Source organism: Balaenoptera borealis (genome assembly GCF_965194805.1).
Source record: "Balaenoptera borealis genome assembly, chromosome: 13".
Taxonomy (NCBI): Eukaryota; Metazoa; Chordata; class Mammalia; order Artiodactyla; family Balaenopteridae; genus Balaenoptera; species Balaenoptera borealis.
The window spans coordinates 98,212,026-98,236,235 of NC_138870.1; the positions used below are offsets into that span (position 1 = coordinate 98,212,026).

The following is a 24,210-nucleotide window of genomic DNA, read 5'->3' on the forward strand; positions in this document are numbered from 1 at the left end:
AGCGCTTTCAAGTCTAAAAGCTTAAGATACGATGACTTTGATCAAAGTCCACAACTTTCACTAATTCTTGTGGTTCCAGTATAAGTCCCCATGTGAGACCAATTGTATTAATTCAGGTTTCCAGAGAAACAGAACCAAAAGACTGTATTTATATAGAGAGATTTATTTTAAGAAATTGGCTCATGTGATTATGGGGCTGGCAAGTTGGAAATCTGCAGTGAAAGTCGGCAGGCTGGGAATTCTGACAGGAGTCAGCGTTGCAGTCTTGAGTCCTCAGACAGTCTGGAGGCAGAATTCCTTCCTTCTCTGGGGACCTCAGTCTTTTCTCTTAACAGCTTCAACTGGCTGGATGAGGCCACCCACATTATGGAGGGTAATAGACTTTACTCAAAAGTCTACTGATGGAAATGTTAATCACAGCTGAAAAATATCTTCACCGCAACATCTAGACTGGTGTTTACACATCTAGCCTAACCATGTTGATATAAAATTAACTACCATACTCTCAGGTAGACTCTCTGTTCCCTTCTTTCCATCCTCATGAAGACCCTGCCCTCGCCCTCAGGGTCTCAGAGTCCAGCTGGAAGAAGGCACCCACGTGCTTCTGCCATGGAACAGAGGTTGCATTGGACAGTAGGGGAGCCTGACGAGGGGTCTTGGAAAGGTGTAACCTTCTCCTCTGCTCCCCGCTTCGTGTCGTCCCCCACCCCGCCCCCAGGAAATGAGGAAAATGACTCCCTGGTTAATAGATTAGATTCTTGTGAGTTTGCTTTGTGTGAATCAGATGAGTCAATCCTCAAGGGCCCAATTAATTTTGTGCTAAGCACAGTGCTAAACATAGAGTATAGTCCAAAAAAATGGTGAACTGGACAAGCAAACTAACAATTTAATGAAGGGTTCTGGGAAAACAGGTTTGGGGGTGGGCAGAATATCAGGAAAGCTTTCCAGAGAAGGTGACCTGTGAACTGGATTTAGAAAGTCAGATGGGCAGTTATCCAAGTGGAAAAGGGAGGGAGTAGCATCTTCTGCAGGGGACCAGTTGGTGCAAAGGGACGGACGTGGAGCACAGGCCTGGCAGGCGTGTTCCCACAGCGCTCTATCACCCCTGACCGAGCCCTTCGTTGTCACTGCTCCACGTCTGTGTTCCCCACTGAATATGAACCACAGACAGAGGCCAGCTCCCATTTATTTCTGTTTTCCCAGCACTTAGCATATGCCTGGCATGTGGTTAGGATACCTAATAAAGGCTGATCAGAGACACTGGGTTCATGTTCAGATTTGGTCACAGTGTGGGTTCGTCCCTAACCCCTACCAGCCTTTCAGCAAATTCTTGCAATTCATGAGGAGGGCTTGGTGAGAGAGAGGGAGACAGATTACCACAACTCCTCTTACTGTGAAACCAAAGTGTATGTTCTACTATTGGTGCAGAAGCAGTACCGGTACAGAACAGAACCTGAAAACAGGTTTTACGGATGTGGATGTTATAAATGTGTTCACACTCATCTATAAACCATTCATTCAATAAATGTTTTTTGACACATGAATACCTGAATCCCAGTTCCCGCTAGGTCTGGGTACTGTGCTCAGTGTCTTAGATCATTTGGGCACAAAAGTATTAAAACATGCAATTCTCTATGTACTCTCTTCTTTAGTTGGACATCTAATGCTACAAAAGGACAAAAGACACAGCCGAGAACCAAGGGAATCAGCTCTCAGTAATCCCACCAACAGTAATCCCCAGGGGATTCAGAACCACAGTGAAGAAGAGAGAAATCAACAGTCATGCTGTCCCTGCTTTATCCACACCGTGGGCCTGGGTGAGGTTTCAGTTACCATAGCTACAAGCCTGTCTCTTAGGGAGCACATCACACAGTAGGTGCCTTAAGAAGGTCATGCTAGTCATCTGAGATGTAGATCTCTGCCTAAATGAGATGTTTTCCCTTGGAACTTATAATTAATGAACGTGACAGAACAAAATCCGATAAAAATAATGGAAATAAACAGGCTGGTTCATTATGGGAGCCAAGAAAAAACACAAAGCTGGACACTGCAATTATCTGTTCACTGTGAAGCATTTTCAGCTATTGGACATGGCACGCTTCCAGAAGGCACATGCAGGAGACATGGTGGAGAATGAAAAAAACAAAACTCCTTTCAGATGGGGAATCAGAGCAACGAGTTTAGGTTACTCGGTCTAATAATAAGAATGACATAGCCACATGATGCCTTTTAATTTCTGCAACACTTTCTTGCATATTATTGCATTTAATCTAATCCTCTATCATCCTTCCAAGGCTGTTATGGACAACACCCATTCCCATTTACAGAAGAGAAAACCACACTTCAAAGATGTCATGTGCTTTGCCAAAAGCCACCCAGACAATCAGTGAAAGAAATAAGGAAGCAGCTAGGACTTGAATCCAGGTCTCCTGACCCTACTACGTACATCCAGTGAGTTTGCTACCGTACCCAGTGACAATTTAAAAAATAACTCACTTGGGACTTCCCTGGTGGCACAGTGGTTAAGAATCCGCCTGCCAATGCAGGGGACACAGGTTCGAGCCCTGGTCCGGGAAGATCCCACATGCCGCAGAGCAGCTAAGCCCGTGCACCACAGCTACTGAGCCTGCGCTCTAGAGCCCGCGAGCCACAACTACTGAAGCCCACGTGCCTAGAGCCCGTGCTCTGCAACAAGAGAAGCCACCGCAATGAGAAGCCCACGCACTGCAACGAAGAGTAGCCCCCACTCACCGCAACTAGAGAAAGCCACGCACAGCAACAAAGACCCAAAGCAGCCAAAAATAAATACATTAAATAAAACAAAATCATCTTTATTAAATAAATAAATAAATAAATAAATAACTCACTTTCCTGTCTGAGTTCTTGGAAAATCAACTTAGATGAAATGATTTTCCAGAAGCAAATATTATGGGAGTGATCATAGAGCTCACATAGAGCGCCACATGAGAGGCTTTTGCAAACTGGTATCTCAGAGCACTAGGAGAGCTCCATGGAGTATTTATCCAGAGGAATCAGGCTTTTGGCATTTTTGAGGGAAAAAATTATTAATGATATGCTAAGTTTATGAGAGAATTTTTTTTCCCTGAATCTATTTCCTTTCTTCTGAATTAAATTAAATTCTAATATTCATACTGAAGCAACAACACATTTGTCCCCAAGTGAAATAGAGGACCTCATCTAAAGGCATAAAAGCTATTAAATCACAGTAGAGGCATACAAAATACAAATATTACAGCCTCCAGCCAGGCAGTCTCACTCTAGGACCTCCAGCCATGGCTGAGAAAAATAGCCAACACTTACATAACTCTCAGGATTTGCCAGGCACTGTTCTATGCAGTTTGCATATATGAATCCTCCTGAAAACCCTAGGAGGAAGGAGCTGTATCATCTTGACTTTGCAGATGGGAAAACTAAGGCAAAGTAGCTTGCCTGAGGTCACCCAGCCAGGTCATGGTAGAGCTGAGATTGGAGCCTGAGCAAGCTTGGGGTCTCAACCATGAGACGGAGTCTGAGATGTCCCTGACTCTTCTTCCTAAGGGGAGCAGTTTGAACAGAAGACTTCTGGGTTTTCTCCCCACCCTCTCATTGGTTCCTAATTTGTGAGATGTGGAGATCCCCAGCACTCATTGGTTTACATGAACAATGGAGTGGACGATTAAAAATTATGTTTACCAAACCATGGCATAACATGGGAACTAGGTGTTATCTGATGTAGAGTGACAAAAATAGTATGTAAAACTTGCCTTTTACACTATGATTTAAAACTGTAATTATGGGGAACTATATTCAATATCCTGTGATAAATCAGAATGGAAAAGAATATGAAAAAGAATATATATATGTATAACTGAGTCACTTTACTGTACAGCAGATATTAACACAACATTGTAAAACAACTATACTTCAATTAAAAAAAAAACTAAAGGGCTTCCCTGGTGGCGCAGTGGTTGAGAATCTGCCTGCCAATGCAGGGGACACGGGTTCGAGCCCTGGTCTGGGAAGATCCCACGTGCCGCGGAGCAACTAGGCCCGTGAGCCACAACTACTGAGCCTGCGCGTCTGGAGCCTGTGCTCCGCAACAAGAGAGGCCGCGATAGTGAGAGGCCCGCGCACCGCAATGAAGAGTGGCCCCCGCTTGCCGCAACTGGAGAAAGCCCTCGCACAGAAATGAAGACCTAACACAGCCAAAAATAAATAAATTAATTAATTAATTAAAATTTAAAAAACCCTGTAGCTATACATCTCAATCCTAGTTATACAAATACAAATACTGGCAAATAAATGGGAAATATGCTAAATATTAACGATTGTTGTTTTGGGGCAGTAGAACTCTGGGTGACTTTTTTTTTTTCTTCATTCATTTATCTAATTGGCCCAAGTTTTCTTTAGTGAGAAAATCTATATAATGAAGGTATGGAATTTTAAATTGTGTCACAATTGGGAGTAATTTAAGCAAAACTTGCCTAGGTGTAAAGAGTGTGGACTAGAAAATTTTTCAAAGTTCAGGTTGCTGTAAAAGGATTGGTTCTAGAACTTGGCATTAGATGGGTGGGTTAGCACGGGAAGAAAGCATAGTAAGGGGATATGATGGTTGCACACAGCCCTGACTGTCATTCAGTGGGTGGCATTGCCAGCTGTCATGCTGACCACAATCCCACGAGAGCTGGGGAGCCCCAGTCTTCTTTTCTGCTCAGAGTTAAACGTGCCGAGAGAGGGAGGTTCACACAAGTTACCCACAGAGCACACCTGTGCCTCTCACAGCTGAATCCAAGTTTTCCTTTTCACCTTTCTGCCCACTTGGCTGGAGCCAGAGGGAAGGGAAGAGGAGGAACACAAGGCATGGTCTGTGCTCTACAGCCGATCCACATCCGCTGACCATGCCTCCTGACAGGGCACAAACGTCCTCACAGTAAACCTCTGGCAACTGATGATATTTCTTTCCCAAATAAGCTCACTGTTCATGGAAGAGACAGGATTAAACTTGGGAACGTTATCATCTGTATAGCTCAGTATCATCTTTAACCCAAACTGAGAGCTTCCGTGTTGGAATACGCAATGGAACACAGGATACCGTCTCTGCTCTCATGGAATTCACAATTTAGCTGCATTGATGAGATATTTACATATGAAGAAATTACAGTATAGGAAGATTATAGATACTACTTTTGTTTTTCAATAGATCTTGATTGGACTATAATTGCTTCACAATACTGTGTTAGATTCTGTTGCACAACAAAGAGAATCAGCCATATGCATACACATGTCCCTATGTCCCCTCCCTCTTGAGCCTCCCTCCCATCCTCCCTATTCCACCCCTCTAGGTCATTGCAAAGCACCAAGCAGATTTCCCTGTGCTATGCTGCTGCTTCCCACCAGCCAACTATTTTACATATGGTAGTGTATATATGTCAATGCTACTCTCACTTCGCCCAGCTTCACCCTCCCACCCCATGTCATCAAGTCCATTCTCTATGTCTACCTCTTTATTCCTGCTTTGCAACTAGGTTCATCAGTACCATTTTTTTTTTTTTTAGATTCCATATATATGTGTTAGCATATGGTATTTGTTTTTCTCTTTCTGACTTACTTCACTCTGTATGACAGACTCCAAGTCCATCCACCTCACTACAAATAACTCAATTTCGTTTCTTTTTATGGCTGAGTAATATTCCATTGTATATATGTGCCACATCCTCTTTATCCATTCATCTGTGATGGACATTTAGGTTGGTTCCATGTCCTGGTTATTGTAAATAGTGCTGCAATGAGCATTGTGGTACATGTATCTTTTTGAATTATGGTTTTCTCAGGGTATATGCCCAGTAGTGGGATTGCTGGGTCATATGGTAGTTCTATTTTTAGGTTTTTAAGGAACCTCCAAACTGTTTTCCATAGTGGTTGTATCAATTTACATTCCCACCAACAGTGCAAGATGGTTCCCTTTTCACCACACCCTTTCCAGAATTTATGGTTTCTAGATTTTTTGATAATGGCCATTCTGACCGGCGTGAGGTGTTACCTCATTGCAGTTTTGCTTTGCATTTCTCTAATAATTAGTGATGTTGAGCATCTTTTCATGTGCCTCTTGGCCATCTGTATGTCTGCCTGTGTGAAATGTCTATTTAGGTCTTCCGCCCATTTTTTAACTGGCTTGTTTGTTTTTTTGATATTGAGCTCCATGAGCTCTTTGTATATTTTGGAGATTAATCCTTTGTCTGTTGTTTCATTTGCAAATATTTTCTCCCATTCTGAGGGTTGTCTTTTTGTCTTGTTTATGGTTTCCTTTGCTGGGCAAAGGCTTTTAAGTTTAATTAAGTCCCATTTGTTTATTTTTGTTTTTATTTCCATTACTCTAGGAGGTGGGTCAAGAAAGATCTTGCTGTGGTTTATGTCAAAGAGTGTTTTTCCTATGTTTTCCTCTAAGAGTTTTATAGTGTCTGGTCTTACATTTAAGTCTTTAATCCATTTGGAGTTTATTTTTGTGTATGGTGTTAGGTAGTGTTCTAATTTCATTCTTTTACATGTAGCTGTCCAGTTTTCCCAGCACCACTTATTGAAGAGGCTGTCTTTTCTCCATTGTATGTTCTTGCCTCCCTTGTCATAAATTAGGTGCCCATATGTGCATGGGTTTATCTCTGGGCATTCTATCTTGTACCATTGATCTATATTTCTGTTTTTGTGCCAGTACCATACTGTCTTGATTACTGTAGCTTTGTGGTATAGTTTGAAGTCGGGGAGCTTGATTCCTCCAGCTCCGTTTTTCTTTCTCAAGATTGCTTTGGCTATTCAGGGTCTTTTGTGTTTCCAAACGAATTGTAAAATATTTTGTTCTAATTTTGTGAAGAATGCCATGAGTAGTTTGATAGGGATTGCACTGAATCTGTAGATTGCTCTGGGTAGTGCAGACATTTTCACAATATTGATTCTTCCAATCCAAGAACATGGTATATTTCTCCATCTGTTTATGTCATCTTTGATTTCTTTCATCAGTGTTTTATAGTTTTCTGAGTACAAGTCTTTCACCTCCTTAGGCAGGTTTATTCCTAGGTATTTTATTCTTTTTGTTGCAATGGTAAATGGGAGTGTTTCCTTAATTTCTCTTTCTGATTTTTCATTGTTGGTGTATAGGAATGCTAGAGATTGCATTAATTTTGTATCCTGCAACCTTACCAAATTCATTGATTAGTTCTAGTAGTTTTCTGGTGGCATCTTTAGGATTTCCTATGTATAGTATCATGTCATTGGCAAACAGTGACAGTTTTACTTCTTTTCCAATTTGTATTCCTTTTATTTCTTTTTCTTCTATGATTGCTGTGGCTAGGACTTCCAAACTATGTTGAATAAGAGTGGCGAGAGTGGACATCCTTGTATTGTTTCTGATCTTAGTGGAAATGCTTTCAGTTTTTCACCATTGAGTATGATGCTTGCAGTGGGTTTGTCATATATGGCCTTTATTATGTTGAGGTAGTTTCCCTCTATGCCCATTTTCTGGAGAGTTTTTATCATAAATGGGTGTTGAATTTTGTCAAAAGATTTTCCTGCATCTATTGAGATGATCATACAGTTTTTATTCCTTAATTTTTTAATGTGGTGTATCATATTGATTTGTACATATTGAAGAATCCTTGCATCCCTGGGATAAATCCCACTTGATCATGGTGTATGATCCTTTTAATGTGCTGTTGGATTCTGTTTGCTAGTATTTTGTTCAGGATTTTTGCATCTATGTTCATCAGTGATATTGGTCTATAATTTTCTTTTTTTGTGATATCTTTTTCTGGTTTTGGTATCAGGGTGATGGTGGCTTCATAGAATGAATTTGGGAGTATTCCTCCCTCTGCAATTCTTTGGAAGAGTTTGAGAAGGATTGGTGTTAGCTCTTCTCTAAATGTTTGATAGAATTCGCCTGTGAAGCCATCTGGTCCTGGACTTTTGTTGGTTGGAAGATTTTTAATTATGGTTTCAATTTCATTACTTGTGATAGGTCTGTTTATATTTTCTAATTCTTCCTGGTTCAGTCTTGGAAAGTTGTTTCTTTCCAAGAATTTGTCCATTTCTTCGTGGTTGTCCATTTTATTGGCATATAGTTGTTTGTAGTAGTCTCTTATAATCTTTTGTATTTCTGCAGTGTCAGTTGTGATTTCTCCTTTTTCATTTCTAATTTTATTGATTTGCGTCCTCTCCCTTTTTTTCTAGATGAGTCTGGCTAAGGGTTTATCAATTTTGTTTATCTCCTCAAAGAACCAGCTTTTAGTTTTATTGATCTTTGCTATTGTTTTCTTCGTTTCTATTTCATTTATTTCTGCTCTGATCTTTATGATTTCTTTCCTTCTACTGACTTTGGGTTTTCTTTGTTCTTCTTTCTCTAGTTGTTTTAAGTGTAGGGTTAGATTGTTTATTTGAGATTTTTCTTGTTTCTTGAGGTGAGATTGAATTACTATAAACTTCCCTCTTAGAACTGCTTTTGCTGCATCCCATAGGTTTTGGGTCATCGTGTTTTCATTGTCATGTTTCTATGTATTATTTTATTTCTTCTTTGATTTCTTCAGTGATCTCTTGGTTATTTAGTAGCACACTGTTTAGCCTCCATGTATTTGTGTTTTTTACAGTTTTTTTCCTGTAATTGATTTCCAATCTCATAGTGTTGTGGTCAGAAAAGGTGCTCGATACGATTTCAATTTTCTTAAATTTTCCGAGGCTTGATTTGTGACCCAAGATGTGATCTATCCTGGAGAATGTTCCATGTGCACTTGAGAAGAAAGTGTATTCTGCCACTTTTGGGTGGAATGTTCTATAAATATCAATTAGATCTATCTGGTCTATTGTGTCGTTTAAAGCTTGTGTTTCCTTATTTATTTTCTGTTTGGATGATCTGTCCATTGGTGTAAGTGGGGTATTAAAGTCCCTTACTATTATTGTGTCACTGTCGATTTCTCCTTTCATCGTTGTTAGCATTTGCCTATGTATTGAGGTGCTCCTATGTTGGGTGCATAAACATTTATAATTATTATATCTTCTTCTTGGATTGATCCTTTGATCATTATGTAGTGTCCCTCCTATCTCTTGTAACAGTCTTTATTTTAAAGTCTATTTTATCTGTACGAGTATTGCTATTCCACCTTTCTGTTGATTTCCATTTGCATGGAATATCTTTTTCCATCCCCTCACTTTCAGTCTGTATGTGTCCCTAGGTCTGAAGTGGGTCTCTTGTAGACAGCATATATATGGGTTTTGTTTTTGTATCCATTCAGCCAGTCTGTGTCTTTTGATTGGGGCATTTAATCCATTTACATTCCCTTCAGGCCTGCAGAGTTTCCACTGAAAAATCAGCTGATAACCTTATGGGGATTCCTTTGTATGTTATATTTTGTTTTTCTCTTGCTGCTTTTAATATATTTTCTTTGAATTTAATTTTTGTTAGTTTGATTAATATGTGTCTTGGTGTGTTTTTCCTAGGGTTTATCCTGTATGGGACTCTCTGTGCTTCCTGGACTTGGGTGACTATTTCCTTTCCCATGTTAGGGAAGTTTTCAACTATAATCTCTTCAAATATTTTCTCAGACCCTTTCTTTTTCCCTTCTTCTTCTGTGACCCCTATAATTCTAAAGTTGGTGCGCTTAGTGTTGTCCCAGAGGTCTCTGAGATTGTCTTCAATTCTTTTCATTCTTTTTTCTTTATTCTGCTCCTCAGCAGTTATTTCCAACATTTTGTCTTCCAGCTCACTTATTTGTTCTTCTGCCTCAGTTATTCTGTTATTGATTCCTTCTAGTGTATTTTTCATTTCAGTTATCGGGTTGTTCATCTCTGTGTGTTTGTTCTTTAGTTCTTCTAGATCTTTTTAAAACATTTCTTGTATTTTCTCAATCTGTGCCTCCATTCTATTTCTGAGATTCTGGGTCATCTTTACTATCATTACTCTGAATTCTTTTTCAGGTAGATTGCCTATTTCTTCTTCATTTATTTGGTCTTGTAGGTTTTTACCTTGCTCCTTCATCTGTGATATATTTTTTTGCTGTCTCTTTTTTTTTTTTTTTTTTTTATGAGTGGGATTGTGTTCCTGTCTTACTGGTTGTTTGGCCTGAGGCTTCCAACACTGGGGTTTGTAGGCTATTGGGTAGAGCTGGGTCTTGGTGCTGAGATGAGGAACTCCATGAGAACTCACTCTGATGACTATTCCCTGGGGTCTGAGGTTCTCCATTAGTCCAGTGGTTTGGACTTGGAGCTCCCACCGCAGGAGCTCTGGCCCAATCCCGGACTCATGAACCAAGATCCCACAAGCCGCCTGAGGTGGCAAAAAAAAAACAAAAAAAAAAAAAGTAAAAAATAAAATTAGACTATGAAACTAACAGATATGTTAGGAAGAATATAAAAACAAACATATAGATGAATCAACAACTGGAAGGTACATCAGTACCACAATAGTAAAAAAGAGGAGGAGGGAAAAGAAAAAAAAAAAAGGGTGGGGAAAGGCCTTGGCTGTGGAGGGCGGGGCCTAAGCAGGGGCAACGTTTGGGAGGTGGGCGGGGCCAATGGTCAGGACCCACTGGGCTGGAAAAGGCCCTGGGGGTTGTTTGGGGTGGGGCTTAGGTTCAAGACACAGAAGGGACCCAGACATGTCCCTCACCCCTGGTCTCAGAGGGCAGGGGACCTCACCTGGGAGCCCAGCAGGCTTCCTGGCCTCTTGTGGGCAGGGCAATTACCCTCTGCTTCTCTCCTGCTCCTCCTGGATGGCTCCTCCCGCCTGCCTCTCCTGATGTCCTCAGCCTCCCTCCTATGCCCCCCAGGACCCATGCGGCCTGGATAGGGCTTTGGAGGGGGGGTACTGGTCTGGGAGCTCAGCAGGCTCCCCAGCCCGAGCGGGCCAGGTGACCACTCTCCGCTCCTCTCCCGCTTTTCCTGGAGAGTCCCTCCCACCTGCCTCTCCTGATCTTCCCAGCCTCAGGGGCGCCGACCCTGTCCAGCCTCCACTTCTCCTTCCCCCTCAGTCCCCCTATGTCCTACCAGTTCACTCTGGGGTTCCTCCCGTCTCCTTGGGCATCAGAGTCCCCCACCAGTGGCTGGCACATGCCCTAGTTGTGGGGAGACTAACTCCATGTCTTCCCACACTGCCATCTTGACTCCCATAGATACTACTTTTTACATAAAAGTAAACAATCTTGTATTGCTGGTTATCTTCCAAAATAAACTGCAAGCTTCTTGGGGGCTAGGATTGCCTTGCATTTCTTCATACACCCCACAGTGTCTCCACAATGCCTTGAATACAGTAACACTCTATATTTGGTAGATGTTTGGACTGGAAATTATATGTCGCCCCTAAATCTTTAGGCCTGTTGCCTACTTAGCCAGCAGGTGCCTCTATCCTAAGGAAGGGGAGGTGCTTCCTCTCTGAAGATAATACAGTCACAGTGACCTCACTTTAACCTGGGTACTAGAGGACTAAGGGAGAAAAATAGATTTTCACCATTCTTTGGAAAACAAGAACTCAGACTCAGGAGAGACATGATTGAAGGTAACAGGGTAGTGCATTCCAAAAGGCTCCTCTAACCTAAAATTTCTGGATTTCTTTTCCTTACAAAGGGATATTTTTTTTTTAATTTTTTTTTAGCTTTTTTTTTTAAGTTTCATTAGGTCCCATTTGTTTATTTTTGTAAGGGCTGCATTTTTTTTAATTAATTAATTAACTTATTTATGGCTGTGTTGGGTCTTAGTTTCTGTGCAAGGGCTTTCTCCAGTTGTGGCAAGCGGGGGCCACTCTTCATCGTGGTGTGCGGGCCTCTCACTATCGCGGCCTCTCTTGTTGCGGAGCACAGGCTCCAGACGCGCAGGCTCAGTAATTGTGGCTCATGGGCCCAGCTGCTCCGCGGCATGTGGGATCTTCCCAGACCAGGGCTCGAACCCGTGTCCCCTGCATTAGCAGGCAGATTCTCAACCACTGCGTCACCAGGGAAGCCCCCGGGATATTTTTTTAAAATGTGCCTTGAAATTCCTCAATAAAAAAAGGCTGCTGAACATTACTTAGGAAATAAGGAATCAAAAACATTGGGTGACTGTAGAAAATAAACTGACTTAAATTCATAGAAGGGTACTGTTAGGTTATATATCAAACTGTTGATGGTAATTACTTCTGGGTGGAGAGCAGGTCAAGGACGTACATTTTTACTGTTTGAAGCCTGTACAACCAGAATGTATTCACATGTAACTTTTGCCAATTAAGAAGGATGAGGAGGAGAAGGGGAGGAGGCCATCATCTCTGTAAGGAAAGTTGGGAAATGTGTTATTTAACTGTGTACATAGTCATGATTCAACAAAACAGGAGTTTTGTCACTAATGAGGATTTCACACCAGAAAGTCTATTGTGGTTCTAGAGGATTAACCCCCAAAGACGCTATAACTAATTTTTAGATGTTTCAATAATTTTTAAAATATTTTAATTAATTAATTAATTTTTGGCTGCATTGGGTCTTTGTTGCTGCACGAGGGCTTTCTCTAGTTGTGGCAAGTGGGGGCTACTCTTTGTTGCGGTGCATGGTCTTCTCACTGCAGTGGCTTCTCTTGCTGTGGAGCACGGGCTCTAGGCACGTGGGCTTCAGTAGTTGCAGCACGCAGACTCAGTAGTTGCAGTACGCAGGCCCTAGAGCACACAGACTTCAGTAGTTGTGGCACATGGGCTCAGTAGTTGCAGCATGTGGGCTCTAGAGTGCACAGGCTTCAGTAGTTGTGGCACGCAGGCTCAGTAGTTGTGGTGCACAGGCTCAGTCGTTGTGGCACAGGGGCTTAGTTGCCCCATGGCATGGGGGATCTTCCTGGACCAGGGATTGAATCCGTGACCCCTGCATTGGCAGGCGGATTCTTAAACATTGGACCACCAGGGAAGTCCTGGAACTTTCATAAATTGCTGGGGGGAATGTAAAATGGGGCAGCCACTTTGGAAAACAATCTGGTGGTTCCTCAAATGATTAAACATAGAGTAACCACCTGACCAAGCAATTTCACTTCTAGGAATGTACCAAAGAGAATGTGTTGTACCCAAAAGAAATTAAAACATATGTCCAGACAAAAACTTGTACATGAATGTTTATAGCAGCATTATTCACAATAGCCAAAGGATAGAAACAAGCCAAATGCCCATCAACAGATGAATGGATAAAATAATGTTGTATATTCATAAAATGTTATATAGTCATAAAAAGTAATGAAGTACTAATACACGCTACAACTTCTATGAACATTAGAAACGTACTAACTGAAAGAAGTCAGTCAAAAAAGTCCACATATTATATGATTCCATTCATATAAAAGTCTAGAACAGAGGACTCCAAAGAGACAGAATGTAGATTAGCGGTTGCTTACCAATAGCGGGGGAGGGAATTGGGAGATGAGGGAGTGATGCCTAAAGGGTATGGGCTTTCTTTCTGAGGTGATGGAAATGTTCTAAAATTGCCTGTGGTGATGGTTCCACACATCTGTAACTTACTAAAAACTATTGAATTGTACACTTGAAATGGGTGAATTATATGGCATGTGAATTATACCTCAATAAAACTGTTTACAAAAAAATCAGCATCACCACTAAGGATGAGCCCATAAATAAAAATAGAAAGAAAGGGACTTCCCTGGCAGTCCAGTGGTTAAGACTCCACGCTTCCAATGCAGGGGGCACAGGTTCGATCCCTGGTCGGGGAACGAAGATCCCACATGCTGCATGGTGTGGCCAAAAAAAGAAGAAGAAAAAAGATAAAAGAAATAATAGAAAAGTGACTGCTTAACTTACTCCAGATTTTAGTCGGTCATGCCTAAATCCAGTTCTGAACCAAGTTCTGATTTGGAGGAATTTGATCCCTACTGATGTAGGTGGGGGAAAGGGCACCAAGCTCATGAGTGGAAGTAGAATCATGGCAATCTGCAGCCACTACCTGCTGGACCTAGAATGCTCAGGGAGGCCATTCTGGGTGGAAACAGTATTTTGGAACTTAGCATAGCACACATAAAGCCCAATCGGCACCTCAGATAAAGAATATACTGTTTATGAGGATGGTGAATCAGCTTTAGAAATCGGATTTATGAAGTTTGGGCGGAAGAAAGGCTGGTCTCATATCACCTGTCACAGAGTCTAATACAAAGACCCAAAGCTGAGGGAAAAGTCTCAATTATCATATTTATATATATATATATATATATACATTTAATATAACATATAAATTCCCTTAGTTGGTGACTTTATACTGCATTCTAGTCCTTTTCTATCTCTGCATGGCTTGGTGTTCTCCTGCTCTGATATTCTACTGCCTTCCTCATATCAGCGCTTGCACACATTGTTTGAATACTCTCACACGGATGCTGGTAACTAAAATATCTTTAGAGTATGTTAGATAGATATGCTCCCTACGTTATATTGTTTACAGCACTTATCTGCACCTAAAATCCCCTTACTGGTTTGTATGCTCCTTGACTATCTCCTTCCATCCCAACCCAAGTCCCACAAGAGCAGGGACCTCGTCTGTTCTGCTCACAGTGTATCCCTATTGTTTAGCAAAGTGGCTGGCACGTGGCATATGCTCAAAAATTCTTTGTTGACTTCTTGATTAGCAGAGTACCTTTGGTACAAGGCGACAATACTTATTAAGCACCATTATTAAGTCTCCTGTTAGGTACCGGAGACACAAAAATGAAAACTGCACTCTAGGACCAGGAGCAACAGATGAAAAACATGTGAGAAGGGTGATGCCAGCATTCTCGTTTTAATTACATAGTATTCTTTCTGCTTACATAGTCCTAAGCTTGTGCATTTGCTTCTCAGCTCCCTTCTGCCTGGACACATTGCACACTTTATTCACTTCAGACTAAGGAATACAGGTATCATGTTGTACTTAATGTGGGGAAATTACCAAGATGCTAAATCTTGGGGAAGCCACGTCTTACTTTTTGTCAAAATACATATTATCCCAGGGATTACAACTCTAGGTACTCTGGCTTAGACAAACCTAAATTCAACACTATACCCCACCTCCCTCAATATATATACTCATTGGACAAATATTTATAGAGTACTCATAATAATGCCTGGACACAGTAATGGTGATGAGGAGTGTGGGCCTTTAATCTATCCAGGGAGGTAGGGAAGTAAACAGAGAAATACAACTTAATGCAGAGGTTACTTGATAAGAGCTCTAGCCAGGGTATTATGTTCCAAAACGACCAAAGAAATAAAAGCACACAGTGAACTCTGTGTTAGAGACATTCTTACCTGAGCTTGACACTCAAATGATGCGCCTATTCTTTTTCTCATGGGCATTACTGCATAAATCATACCTGAGGGAAAGATGCGGGGACTCACAGACTTGAAAGAGTTAAATTCTTAGTAAATATGTCAACCAAGTAGGAAAAAAGATTCCAGTTTTTTTTTTTTTTCATTGCCTGCATAGTGAATCTACCTTCCATTTTTGGAAAAAAAGAGAAATAGTACTGGTAAGCTTTTGAACTTACTTGCTAAGTTGCTTATTAAACTAACAATCAAAACCACCAAGTGGCTATAATGTATCTACTTCAAACCCTGGGTCCTTTGTAATAGTATATCCCTCAAGTCCTCCTTTGAGAGTAATAGGCTCACTTCTTCTAGGAAGACAGCATGGTGTTGTGGGAAAGGATGGGACTTGGAGTCAGAAGACCTGTGTTTGAGTCCTACTCTGTCACTCTTTGTGTAACCGTGAACAAGTCATTTCACCATTTGAACCCATCTCCCCACCTGTAAAATGGAGAGCTATCATCTGCCCAATTCATCTCAGCGGTATGAAGTGAGTACCAAGTAAGACAGTAGATGCCAGATTGTTTTCTAAACTATAAAGCGACATATAAAGATTATTCATATCTGTATGCCAGTGCTTATCAAGTGCCCAGTATGAATGTACTCAAAAATATCTGTGAAATAAATTAGTATCTTAAACGCTCCTGGGGCACAGATCAATGAGAGGTCTAGTTGGCTGCAACTTAGAAGCCTCAATACTTAGAAAATTTATTTCAAATTATGTGGCAAGGTTTACCTGTTTACATTTTTTTTTAAAGATTTTTTTTCTGTGGACCATTTCTAAAGTCTTTATTGACTTTGTTACAACACTGCTTCTGTTTTTTTATGTTTTGGTTTTTTTGGCCCCAAGGCACATGGGATCCTATTTCCCCAACCAGGGATCGAACCCGCATCCCCTGCATTGGAAGGCAAAGTCTCAACCACTGGACCGCCAGGGAAGTCCCTACCTGTTTACATTTTAACAAATACTTGTCTAGTAAAGATTTAAATTGATTTTTAAATTCATGGGTCATCAAAATGCCTTTTACCTCTTTTCTTTCCTGCTCTGCCTTTTAATCATTTTTCTGCCTATTGGCACTTCTATCAGATGGTGAACAGAAACGAGGGAGTCACTCAACTGCGGATCAGTCAATTTTGCAAGTTTTTATTAGTGTCAGTAAAAACCAGTAAAGAGGTGGATGCTACTGGACAAAGGCTGTGTCCATTGTTTCTCTGCCTTCAATTTCTATAGAGATTGAGAGCTGCCAGCTTTAATATCTGGCCAAGAGAAGATGATAAATTGTGGATGACAAATTAAAAGTTTAGGCATATGCTTGGGGAAAGGAAAAAGTAAAAGAATATAATTTCAGCGAAATACTACCTACTCCATTCTTCCCTTTTTATAGATAAAAAGGGTGCTTCAAGGCAGTGCTCCACCAAGTTCAAGCCACAGGTTCTATGCAGATTGCTCATCGAGTCTAAGAATGCTTCTTTTTTTGTTTTAACTGGGAGCAAATTTCACTAGGCATCTCTGACAGCAGTGATTTATAATGATGATAAAGGAGGCTGACTGCAATGCCCTCTGGTGGCCTAAAGGTTTCGCCATATCTGCAGCTGCATAAAACAAAAACAAAAAAACAGCCATTTTCTATCAAATAGCTTACTTATAAAATAAAAAGTCAACAAAGATAAATTGTAAAAGTCTTCTTTGCTTTTCATAACGATCATAATCATAAAGCATTTTTACAGAGGCACTTGCCCAATGTGACCCCATGTTCATGGTGATTCAGAAAATGATTAATAGCAGGTCCTTGCCCTCTAGAATTTGCCATCTAACAAAGGCACAGGAGCAAGGATACAGACTTGGAACCAAGGCTCAAAGGGGAGAACTGTGGAAAGTACACAGGCTTTAGAATTTTGGAGAAGGATTAAATAAGATAATTTATGTAAAGCATCTAGTATGGCAACTGGCGCATGGTAGGTGCTCAATAAATTATTATGTTTTAGCATGTGATATTCAATGATCCCAGCCATCTGCTGGAAGAAATCTAATTTTCAGCAAATCTAAACTCCTATTATGATTACTTTTGATATACCTCATTTAACTCTGAATTTCATAGGACTGTTAAGAGAATTAAATGAAAAAGCATGTAAAGCTCAGCCCCTGGCATACAACAACTCTTCTTCCCTTTCACACTCAGAATGGAATTCTCCTGCAGCTTGCCAAAGTAGAGGTGAGGAGAGAAAGAAAGTGTTTCCAAAGTGACAAGGAACATAAAGGAATAGATAGGATGAAATTTTAATTTAATAACATAATTCACAGGAGGCATACCTTTTGACCTGGTAACTGGATATTCCTGGAAATTTTTCTTAAAGAAGTAATCAGAAAATATAAAAGGAATCATATATTAGGGATTTTATCACATTATTTATAATAGCAAAAAATTGGAAACCACCTAGAAGTCCATCAATAGGAGTCTAACTAAATAATGACACATTCATACAATGCAATTCTATGTAACAAATTATGACATAGATATTTACTGACAGCAAATTATATTTGAGATGAAAAAGTTACAAAATGGCATAGTTTGATCTCATTAAAAAACCCTATCTATAAACATATCTGTGAATGTATATATTTAAACAAGTCTGAAGATAGATATAGTTAAATATTAGCAGTGATTTCTAGGCAGTAAGAATATAGGAAGATATATAAACATATATATACAGGAATATATCCTTACTCTCTTCATTTTTCTTTTCTGTATTTTCTGAAAAATTTTTAATGACTGTGTATTATTGTTGTTAAAAAAAGCCCAAAAAAGCTAAAAGAAAAACTTTAAACCAAAATGAAAACAGAGATACCTCCAAGCAGTACAAGACAGTGAAAGATTATTGGATAGAATATCAGGAGGTCTGAATTCACATTTTTGACTCCCAATCCTTTGCTATGTGACCTGAGCCAGATCTGTGCCTCCATTTCCCCATCTATACAGTATAAAAGTAATTAAAGTAATTCTTACAATAGAGAGAATAAAGTGAGAATGAGTGCATTAGGAAAAAAATCTGTAAATGCCACACCTATAAACTCGTTGTAAATTAAAAGAGAAATAGAAAGGACTTTCTCAATTGTTAAATTCCCCTTCCCTTAAGTCTTCACTGCTTTTATAATTTTTAATACACGAACAAATGCACGATAAAGTACTTAGGGTTTTAGCCTCAACTAGGCTCAGAACTATTTTCTAAGTAAACATGTCCATATTGATCCAGATAAAGTGCAACTCCAGACCTTGATAGTCACAGCAATTCACGATACCCTAAACTACTCTTGCTGGCCCTTCTTCATAGAGGTAGAACAAAATGATTCATGTCATGTCTAATTTTCAAAGTATGTTTAAAATTAGATTTTAAATTCATGGAGTACAGGGAATGTATCTTCTTTGTTTAGACCCAAATCTAACTATAGATAAAACTGTTAAGCAGGATAAGGGTCCTGATCGCCTCTTCTTCCTTGTTGCAGGTTCTCAGTAGCCACCACCATTCCAACATGTGTTCAACTCAGAGATCTAGGTTGGGAAGCTTCTGTGTCCAATTCAAATGAATGTACAAGTAATAAAGCATCACCCTCATTCTACTTTGCAAAACTACTTATTTCCTACATCAGGAAGGTCCTCTAACTTCCCTGGTGGTACAGTGGCTAAGATTCTGTGCTCCCAATGTAGGGGGCCCGTATTCAATCCCTGGTCAGGGAACTAGATCTCACATGCCACAACTAAGAGTTCATATGCCACAACTAAAGACCCCGTGCAGCCAAATAAATAAGTAAATATTTTAAAAAATAAATAAACTAGTGGCCTAATTAACTTAAAGAAAAAAAAAAAAGAAGGTCCTCTACCCATTACTTGGTGTGCCCTTTATTTATTTATTTATTTATTTATTTATTTATTTATTTATTTATGGCTGTGTTGGGTCCTCGTTGCTGTGCGTGGGCTTTCTCTAGTTGTGGCGAGCGGGGGCTACTCTTCGTTGCTGTGTACGGGCTTCTCATTGCGGTGGCTTCTCTTGTTGCCGAGCGTGGGCTCTAGGCGCATGGGCTTCAGTAATTGTGACACACGGGCTCAGTAGTCGTGGCGCACGGGCTCAGTAGTCGTGGCGCACGGGCTTAGTTGCTCTGTGGCATGTGGGATTTTCCCAGACCAGGGCTCGAACCTGTGTCCCCTGCTTTGGCAGGCGGATTCTTAACCACTGCACCACCGGGGAAGTCCTACTTGGTGTGTTCTTAATTCAAATGTTGCCTTCTGATTACACAGACCAAGACAGAGGTGGGCCCAGCCTCTCCATGCTCCCAAAGCAACTCCTGAACGTTTACATTACTTTTTTTTTTTTTGGCAATGCCGCGTGTCTTGTGGGATTTTAGTTCCCCAACCAGGGATTGAACCCAGGCCCTCGGCAATGAAAGCACAGACTCCTAACCACTGGACTATCAGGGAGTTCCCTACATTACATTTCTTATGAGAACTCATTAGTGGTAGAATTCCAAGTTGTTTTTTGTCTGACCCCCATGCAGAACAATGAGCTACATAAGGGCAGAGACTAAGTATTATTCACCAGGGTAATCCCAGCAAACTGCCATAGTGCTTGGATATGGGAGGTAATCAAAAACGATTTCTTGAATAAATGAATAGAATGTTATTCCTAGAATAGGAATTTGCAATTTAATAAGGTCCTACATACCACACCCACATAGGAGAATCACCTACTGGGCTGGCCATCTACTCTGTCAATAGGTTCTACAGAAACTAAAGCAAAACAAGAATGAAGTACACATGGAAGAATTAGATAAGCGATACCACTACAGTTAGATAATTTTGGTGACTACAATTAAAGCAAAGAAATAATTGATCTTTAAAGGTTAAAAAAGCCAAATGACTAGCAAAATAAAGTATACTTCAAAAAAGTGTGAACTAATTAATCTAAGGAAAAGAAATATGAAAAACTGATAATCAACGACCAAGAAAATGCCAAAGGACAAGAATTCTAAAATATGTAAACTCATAATTAACAGATGCACTTGATTGGAGAAAGGTCAGCACTATCTTTAGCCAAAAACACTCATGCGACAACTGAGTGCCTACCCTGAGTGACACTCTACTTGAAAGTCTCGTTTCCTGCGCTGGAAGAAGTTGGTATCTGGGGGAAGACAGAGATACTGCAATTCAAAACTCAATGGAGTAGGTCGATGATAGACATATGTACAAAATAGTAAAGGAGTACAAAAGTCTTTGGAGGTGGGTGGGTAGGAGGAAGCAAAGTTCCAGAAAGGCTTCCAGGAAGAGCGGATGCCTGATCTGGGCAGTTCACCAAGAATAGTAGGAAGAGATTCCTGAAACTGTAAACACAGGCACTGAAGCAAGAAACAGCATGGATTTATGGAGCCACCCTTGGATACAGAGGCCACAGGCTTTCCTTGAGACTTGTAGCATCATACTGGGGTTCAGATAGTTCATTACAGAAAGAATTACATATCTTCAATCATATGCCCCTCTAGGTTGTAAAAGGGAACCATGCCCTGGCTTAGAAGTCTTACTTTTAAGGATATCTGAGGGATGTAGTGTGGCAATGTAGAAAGTCCTGGAGTCAGCTTAAATTTTAAATCCTGACCCTCAATCATTGAGTGACCATAGATAAGTTACTCTTGAAGCCTTAACTAGTTTGTTAATGGGAATGAACCTCATATATTTAGAGTTATTACAAAGATATCAAGATGTATGTAAGTTAACTGTGTCTGGCATTTACCAGGCACTAATGCACGGAAGTTCCATTACCCATTTTCATGGTTAGTTCCAAACTGAGTTTTCCTTCCCTTTCCCCAGATTGGACATCATTTGCTGGGTTCCACAGTTCACTGCCCAGTCTACGAACATTTTTTGAGCATGTCTCCTTGAGTGCTGTGCTAGGCACTGGTGCCTTGTCCCTCCCTCTCCCTGAACCTTCTATCCATCTCCTAATTTCTTCTTCACTCTGCCTTTACATAGTAATTTTCTTTCTTTTCTTCTCTCACCTAGCCCATGGATGAGTTATTTTCTTGTCTCTTATGTCCCAGTGAACACAGTTTTCAGGGGCTACCAGTATGCCCCATAAACATCAGCACTAACCCAAGGCCCTTTCATTTCTATAGTGGTAAAAACCCTCTGAGGGTCACATTAATTACATTCACTGCATATATAAATATCCTACAAGTGAATCTTCGTATATATTTGGTATTCTGGTGACAGTCAACACTGCCAGGTAGGTAATTTACCTGCCCAGAGGGAGGGCTCTCCAGAGATGTGTGGCATTTGGTGCCATGAAGTCACAATTCTTTAGCTTTTCCAGAGAGCCAAGATGAGACGCTAGCTCAGCCAGTGACTTTCTGCTACTGAACCAGTTTGTATTTTACTGATGAACTGATAAATGTTTGGGGGCCTTAATCTGAATACTGGATAAAACATTAACTTATTGGATTTGGCTTCACTTTTGAGGAGGTACACAAAAGCCTCCCAGAAAAGAAATGTTCACAATTAAAACAAATGGAAAGAGGAAACACTGCCCCAAAGTAAAACCTAGAAGGTTTTCTTGGTTCAAACAGCATTTATCTGATGGATGTTTTAGTGATAGATGTTTACTAGACTTACTGTGGTGATCATTTTGCAATATATATGTACATCAAATTGCTATGTTGTACATCTGAAACTAATAAAATGTTATATGTTAATTACATCTGAATAGAAAACGCTGGCATTTATTAAGCACATTTATACGTCATGTACTCTGCCAGATGCATATATATATATATATATGTATATCTACATCCTCATCTATCTATCTATCTATATATATATGCCAGATGCATATATATATGTATATCTATATCCTATATATATATGTATATCTACATCCTGTTCTAAAGATTAAAGAAGGATTAAAGAAAAATTTTTAAAAATATATAAAACAGCCTTGTGCGGTAATCATTTCTATTAGACAAATAAACACATAAAGACTAAGAAAGGTGAGGAAATGACTTGTCTGTGGCCACAATGCTTTTAAGTGATAGAATGAAAATTTGAATCCAGATCTGGCTCAAAATCCAGTGTGCTTTCCACCGAACCACAGTTGCATCTATTCAAACAGTCATATCCCTCATTAATAATAATAATATTATAATAATAGTCATCACTAACATTTATCTAGCTTTCTCATGTGGCAAGCCTTGTGCTAAGAAATTTATGTATATGATCTCATTTAATCCTCACAATCACCCTATGAGGTAGGTTTATCAAGATCTCCACTTCACAGTTGAGAAAACTGAGTTTTATACCAGTTCAGCGATTGCTTTGTTCCCACAGCTGGTAAAGAGTAGGACTGGAGTTGAACCTAGGTCTGTCTAATTCCAGAACCTATTCTTGCAATCATCACACTAGACTGCAGGAAACCCAACTTTAGTCCTGACTCCAACAAGGCAAGTCGTTTGATAGTTCTGTCTCAATTTCCTTGTTAATTAAACGGGGATACTGTTACTCGTCCTTACCTATTTCACAGAGATATTGGGGTTATAAAATGAGGAAGCGTACAAGCTTTAAGAAGGGAAATTGCTATATAAATCTAGGCTTGTCACAAGTTTCACTCAGATCTTCCCTCTCCCACGATCATAAAGGGATTTAGCTGACATCATTAGCTCTCAAACATCCTCTGAAGTGGGTAGTGAGTATTATTATCTCCACTTATCAAAAAGCTGAAGCACAAGGAGATGACATAACTTGCTAGTCAGTGACAGAGCCGGGAATAAAACCCAAGATTCTAACTCCCACTGCTTTTGTTCTTATGGTAAATCCTATTTCTGCATTTCAAACTTAATTGTAAAATAGACAAGGGTGGAAATATTAGTGTCCACTTAAAAACACAGACTAAATTTTCTATTGAGGTGACACTAACATAATCCCTAAGGCTCTTAATCCTCACATTCTAGAGAAACCTCATAAAGAATCAAAAAGAAAAAATTTTCCATTCCCCTAGTATAGACTTCGGCTCCTTAGTTTTCTCAAGCAACTTATTAATAATCAAAGGTTACAAAACCGGGTGAGTCATTACCTAGTTTCAACTATGCAGTGAGTCTGTAAGCTTCCAAAGGGAATATAAACCTCATTATGAAATTGTTCCTTCATAAAATCAGAAAAGAAAGAAGCATCAAATATATTCTCACATCATAAACATCTAATATAACTATATAATCTGACTTGGAAATTATTTAAACATACCAACAATACACAATACCCTGAGCTCAAAATTCAAGTTCCAAAGTGAACATCAAAATTAAAATAGTAACAAAAGTACACATGGCACCTTTATGATCATTCTTCTCCCATGCTCCCCACCCAAGCCTCGCCACAGACACAACACATACCTTAATATAAAATAAAAAGTAGTAATGGGGCCAATTCTCTGTCTTCAGTTCTCTAGCTTAAATAGGGGAGTGCTCAGTCTAGTTCCCAGATTATCAGTTCCTCTTAGTTCTTGTTTTCTAGAACAACACAATGATCTTTCAATTATTACTAGTTTAAAAATTACATATTTTGAAATTACCACAGGGACCAGAGGAGAAATAAGAGAAAGAAATTTTCACTCTCAAAATTGAATTTAAATACTGGAGTCCACAGACACTTGATTATTACTCTGACTCTGACTAAATTAGACTTATAAATGAAAAACCTGTCATTGTGTTATAGGGACAAAAACTAAGTCAAAAACTAAGTCAAGCTAAGTAGAACTAAGCTGTTGTTCTACTAATGTCAAGGGAGTTTGCTTCTTAAGTGCCTTGAGATGTCTAAATTCATTGCTGGCCACATAATAAAAGTCCTACGAACCTTAAC

General features: G+C 39.9%; 1 long non-coding RNA gene across 1 annotated transcript in view; it reads left to right on the forward strand.

Moving 5' to 3' along the window:
- The first annotated feature begins 471 nt into the window (after positions 1 to 471).
- LOC309609119 overlaps positions 472 to 24,210 on the forward strand; it is a 44,146-nt gene continuing 20,407 nt past the window's right edge. Inside the window, exon 1 of the long non-coding RNA XR_014233273.1 lies at positions 472 to 4,124. This is a non-coding gene — a long non-coding RNA (uncharacterized lncRNA). The remainder of the gene's footprint in view (positions 4,125 to 24,210) is intronic.